The 13,072-nt window shown below is 42.2% G+C and overlaps 1 long non-coding RNA gene across 1 annotated transcript in view; it reads right to left on the minus strand.

Annotated features, from left to right (window-relative positions):
• The window catches only part of LOC133223811 (uncharacterized), a 104,218-nt gene extending 94,293 nt beyond the window's left edge, over positions 1 to 9,925 (minus strand). Inside the window, exon 1 of the long non-coding RNA XR_009728685.1 lies at positions 9,803 to 9,925. This is a non-coding gene — a long non-coding RNA (uncharacterized LOC133223811). The remainder of the gene's footprint in view (positions 1 to 9,802) is intronic.
• Positions 9,926 to 13,072: the final 3,147 nt, after the last annotated feature.

Raw genomic sequence — 13,072 nt, forward strand, 5'->3', positions numbered from 1 at the left:
CTCAAACTTTAAACCTGTATACGGAAGTCAAAGTGAAAACATTTTGCTTTTAAAAGAACTAGGCTTTCCACCATATAACCACAAAGGCTAATACAAAACTCGTACCTCTCACTTTTATGTGCACTTACCATGGGGTGACATGGCTCCCTGCCCAAAGCTCCACAGTCTGTTCTCCTTCAACGTGTTCTAGGAAGCTCAGAGGCTGGCTAGGTACTGAAGTGCACATTTTGTCCTTGAAGGCTCAGCACCTTTGTATGTGCCTACATTGCATCTTCCACCTTTGGGCTAGCGCAGCTTCCTCTGCTTCCATATGAAGACGTGTCTGTGGCACACAGACACCACCACCAACTACTAGCAGTATGCTGAACACACTGGCAGCCACTGCAAAATGAGACCTCGATACAGGCCTAGAGGCAGCACTATCTACGACAGATGTCCAAAGCACATCCCAAAAGCCAAAAAAGCACAGCTCAGTTCAAAGAAAGTCTGAAGCCCCAGGTCTGACTTTAAATAGAAGCCACAGGGCCCAAGGGCAGGGCCTGTGTGTAGGCCTCATGTGAGGCCTGTTAAGGGTAATTAGAGCCTATTAGCGCCCTCAGGGGCCTGTCAGCTGAACTGCTGATGTCCTTTCCTTCTGAAAACGAAAACACAAGAAACACCAAAGCAACTTTAAGCAGAGGACAGCTTGCCTTGGGAAAACTAGGAGTAGCAATGCCATTACCAACTTCCTCCTTGTGTGCCTGTAAGCGAGTCGGTCTGTGCAGGACCTGTTTCAGTTCACTCAGCAGCTTTCTGAGCTGCTGCAAACCCGCTGTACCTCCCCTGGGCCCAAAGCTCCTCTGAGGGAGGGCTGTTTGCTCCCTCTTTCCACCCAGCAATCCTGTGCTGTATCCCCCAGCTCTTTGCCCTTGTCCTGCTGCACCCATTGACCCTTCAGCTCCGATAGACCATTTTTTGCTCCTTGGATACACGTATTTGTCACCTTTCTTCTCCACTTTCTATGAGCCTCTGAGCAGCTTTACCTACAAGCACTTTCTGCCTGCATTTCTGGACAGGTCCTCTGGCTCCCTTCTTGGGCTGTTTTCTGCTTTTTGGTTTCCACAAAAAACACCGCTGAATCAGCTTTTTGGGTTTTTTTTGTGTGTGTCATTTAGGACAAACTCTACATGTCATAGAATCATAGAATAGTTAGGGTTGGAAAGGACCTTAAGATCACCTAGTTCCAACCCCCCTGCCACGGGCAGGGACACCTCGCTCTAAACCATGTCTCCCAAGGCCTCGTCCAGCCTGGCCTTGAACACTGCCAGGGATGGAGCATTCACAGCTTCCCTGGGCAACCCATTCCAGTGCCTCACCACCCTAACAGGAAAGAATTTCCTCCTTATATCCAATCTAAACTTCCCCTGTTTAAGTTTTAACCCGTTACCCCTTGTCCTATCACTACAGTCCCTAATGAAGAGTCCATCCCCAGCATCCCTATAGGCCCCCTTCAGATACTGGAAGGCTGCTATGAGGTCTCCACGCAGCCTTCTCTTCTCCAGGCTGAACAGCCCCAACTTTCTCAGCCGATCTTCATATGGGAGGTGCTCCAGTCCCCTGATCATTCTTGTGGCCCTCCTCTGGACTTGTTCCAAGAGATCCATGTCCTTTTTATGTTGAGGACACCAGAACTGCACACAATACTCCAAGTGAGGTCTCACGAGAGCAGAATAAAGGGGCAGGATCACCTCCTTCGACCTGCTGGTCACACTCCTTTTGATGCAGCCCAGGATACAGTTGGCTTTCTGGGCTGAAAGCGCACACTGAAGCCAGCTCATGTTCATTTTCTCATCAACCAGCACCTAGTTCTGTCCCAGATGTTTCCACTTGGATTCAGTGTCCCCAGTTTTTGGCTAAATACCATGCTTGCAGAAAGGGAATGTTCAGAAGCCCTGTTCCCCTCTGAGGAATGGCATAGCCTGTACTCCATCACCCACTTGGCTGCCTCAGGCACAATGACAGGGTGCCTGCCCCTACTCACAGTTTTACTGTTTACAGCTTTACTGCCAAAGGTTAATGAGCACATTGTTGTTCCAGGTCTAGAAAACACGTGACTCCTCCTGCAGTTTCAGCCCTTTCACCCTAAAGCAATTTCACCAGGAATTCCAAAACCAATGGCTGTTTGGCAGGTGCTATCCTCTTTCATTTTCATTTGCCTAACTCTTGAGACACAATACTCCAGCATCATTTCAGACCACGCTATTCTTCACTATGCTATAAACTTCGAAGTCATCTACAATGTGTCTTAATGAACTTTCAGAGACTTTCTTTGCAGTAGTGATAGTTTCTTTACGTTTTCCTCAGCTCCATGCATCAGCCAAAACTTGTCACTGGCATCAAAAATAGGTATTGATAAATGATTTTCTTGAATACTTTGGAATATAAATTGCAATATCCATCTCTGTATTCAAGCCCCTTGCATGAATGCTTCTTTCAGTTTGATGCCAGCAGACTGACCCAGAGGATGATCACCAGCCCAGCAAGGGTCACTGTGAGCGGTGGCAGCACTCCCATAAAGCCAGCTTATTTTGGGAAGCATTGGGAGAGCAACCTTTTACTACTAGGCATGACTGAGCATTGGTATCCAAATGTGCCAAATGACTGACCTAACCACAGACCACCCTTTCTTTTCTAGGAGGTTTTCTTGCATAAACAGGTAACACAGTATGAACAAGACCTTCCTTTTTTCAAATACGAAAGCGATAGTTCCAGTTTTATGCTCCAACCCACTGCAGTTAGGCTTGGCTTTTCTTTTTCAGCATTTTGGAAAGCTTCACACTGTACCAGATAGGATGTCAAATTTAAGATGATTTCAGTCACTATTTTAGGGATATAACAAGCAATTTAGGCACCAAGCTGCTGAGCTCAGCTTAGCCCAGCCAGAAGTCTGGTATATCTGGGCACATATAAAACACATTATTAGGAACCTAAGTAACTACTCCTAAAACCTGGTATCTGTTCGCGATGACGTTAACTCAATGTAAGAGGTTGCTGCTTTCTTCAGCTAGAAAGGACTGTCTCCACAACAGAGAGTACCTGATGGTTGGCATGGTCTTCTGTTCCGCAGGCTAATGAAGTTCACTTAAAAACTTTTCAGGGTTTATTTCACATTGTAATAGAAAAGAAGCTGCTGTTATGTCTCAGCTGTGAGCAGGCCACTTCCATTAAGAGTGTAATAAGTTGTTTATGTGCTCTTATTTGAGAGGTCAGGGAAATGGTCAGACATTCGATGAGTTAAATAAAAGTGGTGTGAATTGTTTGCTTTTGGACTGGGAAACTTAAATTCCACTTCTCTTAAGTGTTAGGCACCAAACTTGTTTTCTGGGGGACCTGATCCTTGTTCCATAGCCTAGATATCAGAATCCCATTGAGGAAACGAGGCAGGTTTGAAAGAGAAGAATCTTCTGTATTCTCATTGCACTGTGTTATACACGATCAAATGCATTTCTTTGCAGAAGGTGTTAATCCAACTTGCATACTGTTAAAGTTGCTATTAAGCCTGAACTGAAAAGGACACTGTATGTTTTATTTATCCCTTCTCAAAGAGATTAGTTTTGTTTATAAACTTGCATGCTTTGTATATACTATAATGTACATAACATACTTCATTTTGTGGTTCATCTTCACCTTCATCCCTGCTAATATTTTCTGACTGACACACATTTGATGCCAAAGAACTGAGCTGACATTTTTAATATTCTCTCTCTGTGAGGACAAAGAGAGGTGCATGAACTTGGAGGCATCTCTAATGACCACATGTAAGTAGGTGTAGGTAAGCCTATTTTTTAAACAATCAGAAATCAGGCAATCTTGTTAGCCAGCAGTGAGTGGGGTGTAACATATTCCAAGCTGGTTTGCTTAGTCTCAGCACCACACTGCCCATAATCATCTTACTTCCAACTGGACATTGGGAGCAGTACCTGAGCTACTGGAACAGCATGTGGAAATGTCCCCAAAGTGACTCTATAATAGAAACATCGGAATTGGGTCCAGACAGGAGGATAATAAGAAAGTTTCAATTTATTGCAGTAGACACAATGGGTAAAGGCAGATGAACATTTGTCACATCCAAGAAATGGGATGCGCTGAAAACCATCTGTAAAAGGGAAGGCCATCCATTCCAAAAGACTAGCCCAGTTACAGATAGTATTTTTAAACTGAGAGGAGTGCCCAGAAGTGTGTTCACCATTCACATCTACAGATCTCCAATCTCCCTCTGGACTTGCTGCACAATCAAATTGCTGTTCACTATTTCCACCAGTGAGCTATGTGAAGCCCACATGGAATCTGCGATCAATGCACATCCTCTGAGGGACCCTGTATCTGAACCAGGAGGTGGTGAAATGAGTACCCTGTGGCCTCTGCACAAGAGTAAGGCAATGGGAAGGTGGTAGCTCCCTTAGGCAGGACATGGCTTCCTCCCTACCCAGCTGGCTCTCCCTCCATCACGAGCCATCAATCAAGCCTTTGTAAATAATGGCTGAGCTAATCACAGATGAGGGAACAGTGAGTCCTCAATATCTGGAATCACATGCACTGGGGAAACCTCTAGTTCCTCCAAAGCTTTTCTTTTATAAAGACATTCCTAGGTGAACAGTGGGTATCTCCACCTGCTATTCAGACAAACCTCTAATCCTGTCTGTTTTGTCTCTGTGATGGAGATCATGGATTCAGGTGCTTTTTTTCCACTTGGCACAGCTATGGGTGAGGATCAAGTATTACAAAGCCAGCACCATTCATCAACCTGTTATCAGTCGTGCCTCAGCTGCAGAGGTGAGGGCACTATCTCAGCCAGAGCTGTCTCCCTGCATTGCCCACAGAAGCAAAGCCATAATTCATACTTGACAGGCTGTGCGGGCATGCAACACGTGGGAGCAACACACACAGAGGAGACACAGGTTAAACAACACAAAGAAAGAACTCAAACATAATTAAAGATAGTTGTTTGGAGGCCAAACCATGCCCTCCCTGAATGCTTCCATGAACACCATTCCTGGTCATCTGTTTTGCTTCATCTTTTCCCTTCCTCCTGGCAGCAAAATGCTGCCAGGTGCAGAATCAAAGCTGACAACCTTAAGTGATGGCTTCCAAAAGAGGTCCACCTTTCTCCAGGAATGGTGGTTGTGTCTTTTTTTGCTTTTCTGGGGAACCTCTGAAGTTTGCAGCACAGTTGCACCTGCATGGCTATAGCAGTAGCCATTAGTGTCACTCCTTCCTTTAGAGGAGTGTCCATTCCTGGAGCTGTTGGCTGTGGCTACAGTGCCTTTTAAGTCTGGGTCCTGTAATAGAAGGAGCCAAACGGCACCTCCAAGGGGTAAGGGCCATAGGCCATCACAGACAATGGAAAGGAATCACTTCTGTAGCACTCTCAAGCTTTTTACCACTGGGACAGGGACAGCAAATGTCCTTCAATGACCAATGTTGGAGTTGTTTGCTTGGCTGGAGTTGACAGGGCAGGATCACAAAGTCTGGACAGCTACAGCCTGCATCTCATAGCTGATGCTCACACACATCTTGTAACCCTGCTTTCAACCTTAACTATTGACTGACCAGTAAATCTACATAGGGCTGTATTGCACAGGTCTATGTATTGCTTCTCTCGTGCCCTTCACATTGTTGATAATCAGATTCACTTAGCAAAATTAATGGAACACCCACAAAGAACTATTTCTGTGGTAGGGAAAGATAAAAGGGGAATTTCATTTCACATAAATATTGTTAAATCCTGCTTATACCTCCATGAACTTCTTTATATTTAAACTTTATAGTGTAGTACAAGGTACAGAGCTTCTTTTCATATTCAAAGTTTACAGCGGAGCTTCAAATACATATTAATATAGAAGCTGTAATGTATTCTGAGTTAAGCTGTCATAAAATCTGGGGCTCTTCACATCATCACTTTTGAAGGTCGGTGCCACAGAGAAAAAGAAGCATCTGTATTGGATCACCATGAGGGTTTGTAATACATTGCAATAAATACTGCAGTATATTTCATTTTTATACGTTTTTGATGAAGAGGCAAAAGTGCATCTTCAAAAGTTGCTTTTCAAAAATTGCTCATCTGTTTGGAACGGCTGTAAAAGAGATTGAAGCTAAACATTATTCATGGATACATTATGGCTCCTCACTGAGACCACAGCTGAAATGAGAATTCCAATGATATTTCATTTGGGGTATTGATTTTTCTGAGCTCTTCCCACAAACCTATTGCATGTGCATTCCAGGCAAGTATGAGAAGATGTAGATTATCCTATCTGGTTTTCTTCCCTAAGTTCATTTTAATTCCCCTAGCTTGCTTAGAAACATTTTGCTAATTTAGTGCTTTGATTCTTCTAGAACTAACACTCATTGTTCAAAGCGTGCCTAATCAGTTCAAAAGTGATGTGTGGAATGCTTTGCCCCTCACTGCACAACAGTAACAAGCAGCAGCTATTTCACTGTGAAACAACACTTGTCAACAATTTAGGCTGCTGGATTCAGAAGCCTGGAAAAGTCCCAGTCTAAAGCACAAGCATAAGAAATCGCTGCAGTACCCTGCCTCTACCTGCAGTCTCATACAGCCTGGAAAGACACAGAAGAATCATAGAACCACAGAATCACTTAGGTTGGAAAAGACCTTCAAGATCATTTAGTCCAACTGTTAACCTAGGTACTAAAGTGCCACATCTGTATGTCTGAAATACCTCCAGGGACAGTGACTCAATTACTTCCCTGGGCAGCCTGTTGCACTGCTTTCTGTGAAGAAAATTGTTCCCAATATCCAGTCTAAACTTCCCCTGGCATAACTTGAGGCCATTTCCTCTTGCCCTATCGCTTGTTACATGGGAAAAGAGACTGTCATATTTGCTAACCTCCAGTCAACTGGGACCTCTCCAGTTAGCCAGGACTGCTGATAAATGATTGAAAGGGGCTTGGTGAGCACTTCCAACAGCTCCTTCAGCACGGATCCCATCTGGCCCCATACACTTGTGTATGTATGTATGCTGAACCCAGGACAATATGAAAAGATCATACTCAAGCTGGGCATACATTAAGATATGTTAAGATAAATTTTAAAAGAAATGGTCCAGATTACAGCCTTTCTATTAGATTTAGTTAGGGACCCTAGAGCCTACCAATATGCGTTTTATATCAAGTGGCAATTGCCCCAAAGTGTATATCGGCACAGCAAAGTGCAGCCTACCATACGCACATCAGCAACATCCCTGAAGGACTGAAGTGTATGGAAGAGGTTGTAGACATGGTAGTGGAGTACTCCATCTGGGCGAATTTTGTTTGTCATTAAGTCTGGCCCTGATTTTCTATTTGCAGTAGATTCTTCAGTATTTAAGGTACAGAATTTAGTGTTACCCAAGGACTGGACTGTCTCTGAAGCTCCCCTATTATTGGGTTAAATGATCTCATCAAGTCACCATGAGGCACAGTGACAAAGGAGCAAGGGTGTTGTACTGTAGTTAATTCTCATGATAGTTTAAGCTTGAGGAACTGAAGTCAATCTCACTCATGGCAGTCAGCTCCTGGAGTAATGAAATTCCTGTTTATTCTGCATTCCTGTGTGCCTGGTAGCTGCTGGTAAGGAGAGAACTGCAGGTTCTCATCAGTTTCTAAACTGAAAAATCCCAGGGAAATAAGAAGCAGCAGTAGTGACTTTAAGTTATTTTTCTATCATCTGTAGGGCAACAAGATGCTCAGAGGCCAGTGTGGGCTCTAGCATGCTGAATGGGCATCTTCCGTGGACTGTTACCCACCTTGGTGCAGCTCAATATATACTAAGGTATTCCCTGCTGACTTTTGCCATCTCACTCTCTCTGCTGCTTATGGAGTTGCCAATGGCAGCTTTGCATACAGACTGCATTCCTTGGGGCTGTTCATCCCCTCCTGATACAGAACACCAACATATGAAGTTTCAATCAGAAAGTGAATGTTCTTTGTAGGGAGATCTCCCTTTCACAGCAGCTACAACCCTGACATAAGAAACAGCATGCAATGGTCCTTCTTTTTGAATAACCAGACCAGAGTCTGTTGAGATTTCCCCTAAAAGAAATACTGGTTTTTGCATTCCATGATGACTTATTTATGTCATTATACATTGAATCCTGCTAGAATGGCCTATTAGCGGCAGAATATCAATATATTGCTCATGTTCCAGAAGAAACTGCATTAACAATAGCATAAATTACTTCCAATTTTATGAGCTCACAATCCTCTATGATCCTTTATTAAAATGTTGCAGGTGAATGTTGGATTTTATAGTTGGATCTGCCTCAGCTGATGAAGTGAAAACATCAAAAAGGCAGGGTTGTTACAGAATCACAGGATCATAGAATGGTTTGGGTTGGAAAGGACCTTAAGATCATCCAGTTCCAAGCCCCTGCCACGGGCAAGGACACCTCACACTTGACCATGTCACCCAAGGCTCTGTCCAGCCTGGCCTTGAACACTGCTGTGGATGGAGCATTCACAACTTCCCTGGGCAACCTGTGCCAGGGCATCATCACCCTCACAGTAAGGAACTTCTTCCTTATATCAAACTTCCCCTGTTTCAGTTTGAACCCATCACCCCTTGTCCTGTCGCTACAGTCCCTGATGAAGAGTCCCTCTCCCAGCATCCCTGTAGGCCCAAGTGAATTACTAGAGGGATTCCTCAAACATTTTACATTAGGAATCAACACACACCCAACCAACAATAAAAAATTCTGCCTTTCTTTTGATCCACATTTTAGGGTTTCCAAGGCCAGAGTCTCATGTTTTGAATATACAGATGGTGACCAAGATGTGCACGTAACTGAAATTTGGAGTGCCTGTTTCACTATTAGAAAAATTGGAAAAGATTCTTGGGGTTTTTTTTATTCAATTAGAAAAATGGTTTTGTGAAAAAAAGTCTTTGTGGAAACATGGGGCTTTTAATGTACTTCTCTGGCCCAAGATGATCACTTGTGGGATGCACTTGCTTGCCAAAACTGGGTGGAGAAGAGAGACAAAAAAGCCCACTGACCCAAAACTTACCTTTTGTGACTAGCGTAGTATTTGTGAAGATAAGATCAAAGTGTGAGCCTTGCTCATTTTATAGCTGAGCCTACTGCATTTAAGGTCTCTCAGCCACCAAATTAATATCTTGCCTTCAGTGGCTTTCCACATGAACTTTAAAAGACATAGGCTTGATCTCAGGTAAAGAGTGAAAAATCCTCTAAATCCAATTTGAAATGTTAGAAACCAGAAACATTTTTCACTCCACATCTACTTGATTCTAATTTTAGGGGGAAAAGAAAGGGGCACTTGCAGGCAAAGAACCCAGAATAAAGCCCCAACCCAACAAACTCTTGGCTAGCTATCCTAATAATTATGACAAGTTAACTAGGAGCAATCTTCCTGGTTTGTTGTCATTAAAGGTTTGTTTGAAATTGCATAGGAAGCACAGGCATAAGCTGAGACAATCAGCAGATAAATTCTGAGCAGATTTATTTTAAAGTCTGTATCTTCTCCCATTGACAGCAGCAATAAAGCTTTCAGCAGTGTAAAAGTCTAGAAAAACATTCCCTGAAACTATGGTCAAATGGATCTATTTTTCACTCAAGCCGTATACCGTATGAGGGCCATAAACCGCCACAGGGTCACATTTAACAGGGGAACCAAGCTAAATAAAAGAAGAACCAAGCATGTAACTTAGCCTCCAACTTTCCCCACCCTCCCACTGTAATATGAATCTGGGTGATTTGGCAACCAAGTTGGTTTTGCTTAATAAATAAATAAATAAATCACTTACTTTGACGCTCAGTGAATTTAGCTGGCAGTAAAATAAGATCTTTTGAATACTGTTTGTTTGTTCTTGCACTGACAGAAACCCAAATCCAGCAATAATGGAGTGTAAAAAAGACTCCTTCTTCTGGAATCTGTAAAGAATAAAAAGGTAGAACGTTATCTCAAGTTCAAAAAAACAAAGAAAACGTTAAAACCCATACAGCCACGGTGTAAGCTAGGAGGGAACTTTCAATCTGTTAACATCTACTAATTGCTGTTACAGAGCTTCTGGATAGACTTGTCAATCAAGTCACTATGATAGGTATTGGTCTTTTTCTGTGCAGTGACCACAGATGACTAATGACTTTTGGATTAGATTTATTAATGTTTTGCACTTGTTTCTGTTCCTGTGTATTTCTGGACAGAACATTCAGAGTACCCTCAGGTTTTGTGTTTGCTTTTATTTTTTCCATCTATCTTGACAGCCTTACTATTGAAAAAATAGGTAGATAACATTTTTTCAAGAGCAAGACAAAGGCTCCTCCAGTGCCCTAAGGAATGACATTCAAGACCATTTATCTAGATTTACTGAATACATCTTTTAAAAGCTTATGATGCAAATTTAATGCAGCATTTTAGTGCAAGTGTTAGAAAACCACAGAACTTTGGAGTCAGAATTTTCTACATGTCTACACATCTCTTAGAGACAATTTTAATTCAGCTTCAAAATGGCAAATTCTAGTGCTAGACATTTTATTGTGAAGCCTTAACAGACAAATCCTTCAGTTCTCTTACAACTTCGCCAACCCTCCCTCCTGTTAAAAATCATTACCTGAAATGATCACAAATAATCAAAACCTTCTTCTCTCTTAAGAAGCTAGAACAATCCTGCCCCTTTACTTTGCTCCAGAAATAAACCAGAAATCTTGCTAAACAGAAAACTCTCCATATTTCATTGCCCAGTAATGAGGATTCTTGTTACAACATCTTGTGTTCCTCATCTGAGTAGGTGCATTGTAATCATTACACAGCACTAGTACCGGTATCAGCACAGCCTGAATGCTGATGCTTCTGAGAAGGCTGTGATTTAAAGAGATATTAAAATATATCAGTAGCAGTGCAACCACTTCTGTCTTTCTCACAGAATATTTCAAATCTATTTTCACATCATCCCAAAGATTTTTCTTAGATGAAGCTCCCAATAAAAGCTGTAATTTCCTTTCAGGAGAATTCAAGAACCACTGATCAGCCCAAAAGAACAACTGTTGCTGCAGTCTGGATGGAGAATAGAAAAAAGGCAGATCATGCCAGTACAGATGTTACTTTTCTTTGAGAAGGTACTGGCTTTCTGTAGGCTATGGCAACATGCTAGAACCAATGTGCCTTGATTTCAGTAAGGCAGTCAAAGGAATTGCTGGAGTAGAGAAGCCGGGAATTAGAAAACTGACTGTAAGATGGCTTAGGAAGCAAAGGGAGATGAGTGGCACTGTGGTAAAGAAAGGAACTTCCAAACTAGGGGGAAACTGTTAGGAGAACATCTCAGGTCTTAGGACATGCTGTGTTCAGCTTTTCTTTAATGACCTTTACGCAAGGAAAAGACTTGAAACTACAAATAAAACACGTGGTTGTTGCAGACCTGAAAGACGCCACCAGAAAGGAAAAATGGATTATCATGTAGAGAGAACCAAATGCCCTTTGGGAACAAAGTGAGAAATGAGAGACAACATAGCAGTACTAACAGCTGTAGCACTGTACAGTGCTATCAGCAAAAATCCTCTTATTTGCTGGAAGTTAATCAGCTGAAATTAATATAGAAGGAGGAAAATCTCCCTGCAGATAATCAGCTTGGAAAAACAAGAGACACCAATCTGATGTGGTCATTAAAGAAACAACTAATATTTATCAAGCAAATTCACTCTAGCAAAGACGGAGGGTATTAATGCTTCCCTATAAGACCTGGTAAGAGCTTATCTAGAATTCAAAACACAACTCTAATCACAAAGGCTCAAGAGATGTGAATTCAGAAGGAAGAGCTACACGGTGTGGCTGCTGGGATGGGGAGGGGAATGAAGTACCTGTCCTGCAGAGAGCGAACAGAGGAATCTGCCTTCTCAAGGGAAATAGACTCTGCACTGAAAAAGAATAGAGTTTGGGTGCCTGAGTTTTGAAAGCGTGGGTTGCTCACTGTTTCTCTTTCAGATGGATATGTATTGACTTTGTTTGTCCATGGTGCTCCTACCTTATTCTCTGAAAATGCATCCTACAAGAAATGTCCAAACCAAAACCCAATCAGCTCCTCCCTATGCTTTTGAGAAGCCCAAGCAAGAACATCACTCTGCATGGTTAGTACTTCTGGGAGTAAGGCTCATCTGTAAAGCCTATTTTACAGCCTGAGTATGTGTTCATAGTGCAGAACTTTATCCTACAGACTTGCTGCAAGCAGAATGCATTAGAAAATACTCATATTTCATATGCTCCTTAATCAGTGTTTTCCTTTCCTTTTCAAATCCAAGCAAATGTCACTGCTTTGCAACTTGCTGTCCAGCACTGTTGTGACATAAGTTCTCTTTAATCAATTCATTTTTAAAGTAGGAATACTTCGAAGGCTTCATCCATTTAGCTCCTAAACTTGGAAAAAGCAGTTTCTTCTTAATGAGCACCAAAGTTTTCCAATTCCTTGAATTTCTGAGTTTTTTGTAATGAAAATGGCTTTTTTTCCCTACTGTTGCAATCCAGCCACTCTAACAGCATATATCCAATGACATTTTTGAATATCATTTCGTGCAAAATTCACCTGAAACTAAAGGAGAAACTCAAAACCAAATAGTTTTCACTGACCCCTCACTTCAGAAAGAGGTGTCTGTATATATACATGTTCAAATATAACAGTATAGGGGAGGACAGGGTTATTTTCTTTAAGGAAATGCTTTTCACATCTCCTGTTCCCACTTCTCTCTTCCACTGTTCATGTGTACTCTTTCTTTCTCATTTCTTGCCTTTAATTTATGGGGTTGTAGACACTTTGCACAAAAAAAGCCAAGAATGTTCTTCCTGACATTAATTTCTTATACCCACTATGCCTTGAAAAACAATTCCTTCCTTAATGTCTGCAAGAGGCAGGCTTCCAAAACAGCCTCACAGAGTACCAAATGCCAGTGATGCACAGCAAACATTCCCCAGATTAATTACAGGTTGATGGAAATGAAGGGAGAAAAGTAGAAGCCATAAAATCCACAGAAAGCTTTTGAGAGTTCCAGTGGAATAAATACATCTGCTTGTGACAAAAATCGATTTG

This window comes from Neopsephotus bourkii, unplaced genomic scaffold, assembly GCF_033783945.1.
Source record: "Neopsephotus bourkii isolate Nb327-2 ecotype Australia unplaced genomic scaffold, CSIRO-AGI_Nbou_v1 NB_1655, whole genome shotgun sequence".
Taxonomy (NCBI): domain Eukaryota; kingdom Metazoa; phylum Chordata; class Aves; order Psittaciformes; family Psittacidae; genus Neopsephotus; species Neopsephotus bourkii.